Raw genomic sequence first — 8,058 nt, forward strand, 5'->3', positions numbered from 1 at the left:
AACAAATGGATACCCCACTGAGAGTAACAACTGAGTGAAGTCCATCTACAAATGATCAAAATGTGAAAAAAATTAATTTCTTAAAACCAGCTGAAAATGCCAGGTGAAATACACTACCTGACGTTTTTATTGTTTACACAGGACAGTAGTGGTGAACCTATGGCACAGTGGATAAGCAGAGCCCTCTCTGTGGGTATGCAAGCCAGGATGCCCCAGGAGCCGAGCATGAATAACAGTTGTTTTTTTCCAAACTAAAACCTCAATACTTAAGTTTAATTTCAGTGTTAGCACTTTGCAATAAATAAGTGAGTTTGTCGTTGTAGTTTGGACACTTGGTCCTTAAAAGTTTTACCATCACTGTCCTAGGATTGTTTGGAAAACTAAATATTCATTATAAGCCATGTGTGTTAGTCACTTTTCTCTCATTGCTGAGACAAAATACTCAACACCCAAAGTTAAAAGGGAAAGGGTTTATTTGGCTTACAGTTCATAGAAGTTTCAACCCATAATTGGCCAACTCCAAGGCAGGGATGACAAACAGGCATAGCACAGCAGAAATGACATAATGTGCACAAGGTAGCAAAAGTAACAGGAGAGTTTAGCAGTGTCTTTCTGCCCCTTTTATCTTATTCTACTCAGATTATGGCAGTGCCAAAGTAATCATTCGCATATAGTAATTTAGTAATCACATGCTTTTAACCCCAACATCACCCATTCCACATGCAGCTACCTCTGAAAAAGAAAGCCTCACCTCATCTGCATGAGGCTTTGGGGGGACTTCTAAACACAAACCATAACACCTGGTTATTTTAGAGCAGTCAACCCAGCAATTTGGATCATCTTGTCTCTGCAGTAAGGAGTTGTGAAATAAAGAACTTTTAACAGTGGAAGCTTCAGCAACCCAAGGAAGACCAGGTAGTTATCTGCACCCTCTGTGAGTCCACACTTAACTCTGAATTTACTTCCTTTTGGATGCCAATTTTGTTTTTCCATTGGACTGATTGTTAAATAGGTCATCTAGGAAAACTAACTTGCATCCATGCTGTGGGGCACACTCAAACTACCTCTTCTAGCCATTTGAGCACTAGCTGATTAAGCATAAAAATTTGCCAGGGAATTTTCTTTCTATTCAGGATCAGTTTTACAGGTAGGGGCTTCAGTCTTAATAATGACTATTTGTGACAGCCAACTGGATAGCAGAAAGAAATTAATCTTCACAGAGTCTTTATGGGGGTCCTGCTAGCAGTGAGAAACACTCTACTCCAAAAGCATATACAATATCTGTATAAATTTCTACTGAATAGGTAAGTGACAGGCTTGAGTGACAGCCAGCTCTGAATGTTGCGCTGTCTTGATTAAGGGAAGAGCTTCCTTTTCTACTGACACACCTTGGTTATAGCAGTAGACCCTACCAGGTATTGTCCTTCTGAGTTTTTGGCATAAAATCCATCAACAATCAACAAAAAGTAACCCATGACTATGCAATAGAGCCTCTTACAAACCAACATAAGCAGCCATTATTTCTGATCCTAAACTCACATGGCTTCAAGTATAGGAAATAAAGTAGCAGGGTTAAGTAAGTTTACAACACTTTAGATAGACATTAGAAGGAGAAAGGAGAATTTCCCTTGTTTATATTAGTTAGGCTACTTGCCAAGAAATGTTAAGTTTGACAGGAATTTAACAAACTTTCCGTAGTGTGTGGGATTTGACAATAAAGTAATGTGCTTAAAACCAGCTCAAATGAAACCTCTACCTGCCTAGCTGTTGCTGCTACTGCTTTCGAACATTTAGGCCATGCCTCAGCTCCTGGGTCTAATTGCAGGCTATAACATTCAATGGACCTATGTTTTCACCAGTTTCGTGGGTAAAAACCCCGAATTCCTGATCGTTACACTCATGAACAAACAAGATAAAAGATTTAGCATAGTTTGAAATTCCCAGTGCTGAGGGCTGTTCTAAGACCAGTTTCTTTTAGCTAAACCTTACTGATGACTGTCTTCCCAAGGTCATGGCTTTGGAACAGCACTTCCTGCTAGCTCATGTGATAGTGAGGCCATTAGAAAGAAATGGGGGACCTAGGATCTGCAAATCTAAGAAAACATCTTAATTGTCTGTTGGTTGTAGGCTAAGGAAAACTGAATAGTTTTTATTCTCTCAAGTGGCAAAGAAATCCCTTCCATATTTGGGTCATGTCCCAAATAGTGAAACTCTTCCCTTGAAAACTGAAGATTTCCTGTAGAAACCTTGTAACCTTGATGTGCAACATGCCGAAAAAGGCAGGTTGAGAACATTTCAGAGTAGTATTTATTGGAGGAGTATAATTTTAGGTCATCTTTGTACTGAATGAGAGTAGAATTTCAAAGAAACTGCAGAGTTGTCCAGGACTTATGCAACGGCTATGAAAACAAGGAGCTTCAGTGAGCCCTTGTGGCACTGCAGCCCAGATGGACTATTGACATTTCCAAGTACAAACAAGCACTGACTCTCCTTCCCAACAGACATTAAAGAAACCTGAGCAAAGGTCTATCACTCTGCACCCTTTCAGCTGTTTGCCCTGCTTGTGTGTGTGGGTGTGTGTGAGTGTATGTTTTATATTTGGCTTTTTATTATTTTATACCAACACAGGCGGTACAAATAAGTCTTCAGAAAAACAGTATGAACATCAAATGCAAACAGTATTATAATATTTGTGATTTATGTTTCCATGATTAAACTCCAAATCACAATACAGATGTTGGTATGCAAGAGAAATTAGTTATAAAATAGGCATTGGCAATATTGGGGCATAACTACAAAAGATACTTCAGTAGACACAGAGTAACTTTCTTTGAGCTATTATTAGGACTCCGGTGATGCCTTCTGCTTCCTCTGATGGATGTTTTCCTCTCTCTCTCTCTCTCTCTCTCTGTCTCTCTCTCTCTCAGCATCAGAAACAGCTTTGAAAGTTTCAGTTCTTGAATTTTTAAAAATTGTTCATTCAATAGTTTTTCAGGCATGGGGATAATTTTTAGCTTCACGAGGAACAAATAAATAATTGTTCTACCAGTGTGGTGATGGATGTCTCTAATCCCAGCACTCTGGGAGCCTTGGGCAGGTGGATTGAAAGTTCACACCTAGCCTGGACAATTTAGCAACTTTAGGGAAACCCTGTATCAGAAAATTTAAAAGGCTGGGGATGTAACAAAGTGCAAAGGGCTCAATCCCTAACACCACCAAAAAGTGAATGAATGAATGAATAAATAGAAAAATATCAAGTTGTTCTGACAGGATATTGATAATTCTTTTAAATATGTGTATAGGAATTGTTTTGCCAAAGTATTTACTGAAGATTGCTTTTTCTTTGATAATATCTAACTGTAAAATCTCAAACATGACACAGTACTGGCTCCCTCTCAGCTTTCTCTGATGTTATTCTGCTTTTGCACTATATGTGGATCCATAGTTAAATGTCTTATTTAATTTTATCTTGTTCTTGGAGTGAGGTAGATGCAGAGAGATGAAAGAGGAGAAAGGATGGTCAAGGCAGGGGAGAATACAATTTAATCAATTGTTTGTAGATCTTTAACAAATTTCCAAATGTGTCTGTTTAGTTCTTTAACTGGTAGGATTGGAATGTCAAAAGGACAAGTACATGAAATTTTGAGTCCCTGTTTAATTAAATTCTCTAAAATTAAGGAGAGTCCTTGAATTATGTCAGGCTTCAGTAGCAATTGAGGTCATTTAGGGAAAGTTTCAGACCTATTTGGAATTTTTAGGCTCTGCACTTTTAATCTTTCCTATATCAGCAGAGGAAGAGGACCATAAACAATCAGGTATGTTAGAAAGACCAGGAATATCCAGGCATGAGTTTTGCATTTATCAATTCCCACATAGAATATAGCAGTCCTGGCTCAGAGGACTTCGGAAACTCTAAGATTAATTCTTCCTCCAAAGCAGATTGCATATGTCCTTTTAGCTTAGAAAATAAATCTCACCCTAACAAGTTTATGGGAACAATATCACACAACAAAAATGTGTTTTTCTGATAATGGCTCCAATATCACTTGGATGGGTTCAAACAATGGGAACCTCTTCACTCAATTCAAAACACCCACCAGAGAAAAGACCTTTTTACTCTGAGGGATTTGTTGTCTGTATTACAATGGGGTTTACAGAGTAAAGTGGACCATTGTGTGGGATTCCCTATTCATCTTAAATCTTGTTTCTTCCTATTTATTTAAAGGTATCATAGGGAAAAATTCACCACACAATCGCTAGAGCAACACTGATGCTGATTACGATCTCACAGGCTGTTGCTGGTGGGGACATAGTCCGGTCTAAAAGAAGGAGGCTTGCTTACTCACAGACTAATACACAAGTGGTCAATCTCTCTCCCAGAGTCCTGGGACCCGGTAGCTTTGGCTACAGATGTGTGCCACCATTGTAAGACTTAAAGTCTCACTTCCACTCCAAGGAGCATGAACAGCCAAAAAGGCCTCCACGATGTTGGGCCCTAACACCCAGCGAGGCTCCGGGAGCTCAACGGAGAAACGAGAAACCCAGGAAGGAACACACCAGGCTAGATGGTAAATAGACCTTTATTAGTCCAGCCAGACGGCACTCCTGGAGCCAGGTAGCTCAGAGAGGCCACTGCTCAGGGGCTGAGGTCCTTTTTATAAGGTTTTTCTAAACAAAGAGGGAATTCACAGAACAAGACTGCAAACATATTGCTTATCTCATGCAGGAAATGTTCTATGGTCACCTTTTGTCAAACCATTTGCCCCTGGGCGGGCAGTTAACCAAGGTAGCAATTAGCACATGAAGAAGCACAGTCTGGCCTATTAGCATGGAGTCACTTTCACTTATTCAAGTCTTACACCATGTCCAGCTGCAAATACTGCTTCTGAACAAACTGTAATCTGAACTTGGAATTAGAACTTTTTTTTTTGCCTGCGTAATTATGTAATTGACCCATTGATTTGTGTGTGTGTGTGTGTGTGTGTGTGTGTGTGTGTGTGTGTGTTTGTGTAAAACTCTGGAGAATTGAATCTGAAAGATTTCCAGCAATTCTAATTCCTTCCAGTCCTTCTCATGAGGAAGTTTTGCCACACCCCACTCTCCATCAATAAACTGGCAAAGTCAGGGAGTCCAATGTTATAAGCTCCTATTGTTAGGGAATTGATCATGTTAAAGTATGCTGCGACGCCGCCTCACAGGCTACATTCTCCTGGTACATCTTGGCTCCTAAAATGACCTCATGCCCTTATCTCTGATTTCCCTCCCCGCCACGGCCACAGTGGTCCAGGAAGTTGAAACCTGTGTCTGCAGGACTGGGCCCATAAAAGCAATCTGGCCTGTGATAGGTTAAAAGTAGCTCACTCCTCATAAATAAAAAATAGCCCACCCCCAAACTGATAAAAGGACATTCCTTTATTTGTTCTCTCTCTCCTTCTGCTTCTTCTTCCTCCTCTCTCTCTCTCTCTCTCTGTCTCTCTCTGTCTCTCTCTCTCTCTCTGCCTTCCTGCCTCTTTGCCTCCTGCTCACCTCCCTACAATAAAGATCTCCTACTCTCTGTCTCTCTGTCTCTCTCTCTCTCTCTGCCTTCCTGCCTCTTTGCCTCCTGCTCACCTCCCTACAATAAAGATCTCCTGCCTGACCTCTTGGTGCTTGAGTGGCCCAATTGGGAAGGGGCACCCGAAAGGGCACGCGAACCCCCTTTCACCTATGAGGACTCTAAATTCCACAGTAAATTTTTGAGGGTTTTTCTCTTGTTTGGAGGTGTCTTTTACTTTGGCTTTATGGTCATTACACCCTGAACTGAGAGCAGTTTTGCCATGTCCGGCAGACTTGCTCATCTCACTTTGTAAGAATTTGCCCAACTTCACCTGTTTCACTACTTTGGGGTGAAAAGATAATTGACCAAAAAGGTTAGAGGGCTCAAAGTATTCAGGTAAGGACAGAGAGAAGAACTTAGGGTTAATTCAGTCACAATAGCCCTTTTTTTGTACCATCTTATGTGTTCTGTAAGCTTTTCATTTGCCTTTTGCAAGGAAAATATTAGGGAAATTCTAATTCATTCAAAATTTTACATGATTCTGCATACCAGTGAAAATATATCCCACTGATTAGTGAGGTTTTTGTCCCTCTTTTCTAGTATACCCTGCTAAACACTTTTTTCTAAATTAAAACCCCTCCAAGTGGCCATTTTAATTCTTACTTGTCTCTAGCAATTTTTTTTTTTTCTGAAAATTCACAAGTTCTGGATCTTTACTTCTCCTACATAAAATTAGCTGGAGTCTCAGAGTGTAAAACCCTAGACTCCACGGCTGTGTGTGGTGGCACCTGCCTGTAGTCTTAGCATCCAGGAAGCTGAGGCAAGAGAATTACCACGAGCTGGAGGCCAACCTGAATTGTAGTTCAAAGCCAGAATGAACTACATAGAGAGATCCTGTCTCAAAAAACCAAAGGGGGAAAAATCCTAGACTCCTTGTATTGAGGTAAGCCTTTATTAAAAAGATGCTTACCAGGGGCCTCTGACTAGATCCAATCAAGTTAGCTATTAGACCTGGATCCAGTCAAGCCAGAAAAAAAAAAACAAGACTAATAACACAAATTATTCAAGCTCCAATCTGAGCTAATTCATCCCCAAATTATGAGTATGTTCTGGAGGCATTAAGTGATTACAAGACCATGTTTATGTCTGGGAAAGAAATAAGAAGAAGCATTTGTTTGGGTTGCAAATTCATGTTCCTCCTATGCCAACAAATGTGGGTTTCAGAGCAGAGAAAGAATCTGAAGGACTGTCCCATGAATTTAAAATTAAAGGCAGAGGGCTAGGGATTTAGCTCAGTGGTTCCGCTGCCTGCTTCACAAGCACAAGGACCTGCGTTCAACCCCCAGTACCTTAATTAATTAATTAATTAAATTTAAGGCAGAAAGGCATCCAAACCTATACATGATCCAAGAGAAATAAGCAATGGAACAGAAAAAAAAGGGAAAGAAAAAATCTGTAGGTCATCCTCCTGGCCCATACATGAGAAAAATGATACAAAACCTGCTGAGCCGCCTTTGGATAAAGAATCAGTGTCTGAGAATCCTGCTTTTGATTTACCTTGTTCTATAAGGGAAACTGAGGGAACTGCATATTCATCCAATACTTCAGATATGGATTTCACAGGTGCTTCCCGTATAAAAGAAACTATCTCATCTAGTATTTCCAGGCATTATGGCTTATCTGACTCCAGAAAAAGAATTTGCACAGGTAGACCTTGGCCTGCTGCAATACCACATTAGCGTAAAAGAGGTCATCTTCTGAGAAGAACACTCTGGACTCGGAACTCAGAAATTGCAAAAGATGACGAAGGCCAAGAAGATTATCAATTTGAAGAACTTGACCCAGAGAACCTGAATAACTTAGCAGATCAAGAGTTACAACTCAATCATCTAAAAAACTTCATTACTAGTTATTTTGATGCTGCAGTTAGAATAGCAGGTGGGATAGAACCGAGTTTGGCTCATCGGGTGACACCTTGTGGAATGGAAAGGAGCAACTGCATCCTGACTGTAGGACTGATTATTATGTTCACCGCACTCATTTTCTGTAGGTACAGCTCAGAGCCCTAAAGCAGTCTGGCTTTTACTGTCTTTCTTAAAAACAACATTGTCCAAAACAAGTCACAGAAGATGATACTAGCCTTAACACGTACTTGTCAATGTTATGGATATTGTCCAAAAAAAGGTGTCTTTTAAAAATCAGGAGACTTAATTTTTTAAATTGTAAGATTTGTAGACTATTTCTAGGATAGGATATTAAAATTATTCAAACTCATGCATGGTGTTAGATCATTTTTCTAATTATTCCATTGGGTCAGTTTTTGTGATTAGTGGTTATCAGAGCAAACATCATGTAGCTCAAGTATTTAGAGAAACATTGTCTGTTTTGTTATACCAAAATGTTGGGAAGATATTTATTCCAATACCTTCTAGATTTCATAAGGTGCAATGTATATAATGCCTACTAAAAGACTGTAAAATATTGAAATTTTCTTTCAAGCAAAGTGTAAAAAATATATTGAG

The 8,058-nt window shown here is 39.7% G+C and overlaps 1 pseudogene; it reads left to right on the forward strand.

Annotated features, from left to right (window-relative positions):
- The first annotated feature begins 2,267 nt into the window (after positions 1-2,267).
- LOC104866087 lies at positions 2,268-7,635 on the forward strand (annotated as a pseudogene).
- Positions 7,636-8,058: the final 423 nt, after the last annotated feature.

This window comes from Fukomys damarensis, unplaced genomic scaffold (genome assembly GCF_012274545.1).
Source record: "Fukomys damarensis isolate Sample0158 unplaced genomic scaffold, DMR_v1.0_HiC HiC_scaffold_18, whole genome shotgun sequence".
NCBI classification, from domain to species: Eukaryota; Metazoa; Chordata; class Mammalia; order Rodentia; family Bathyergidae; genus Fukomys; species Fukomys damarensis.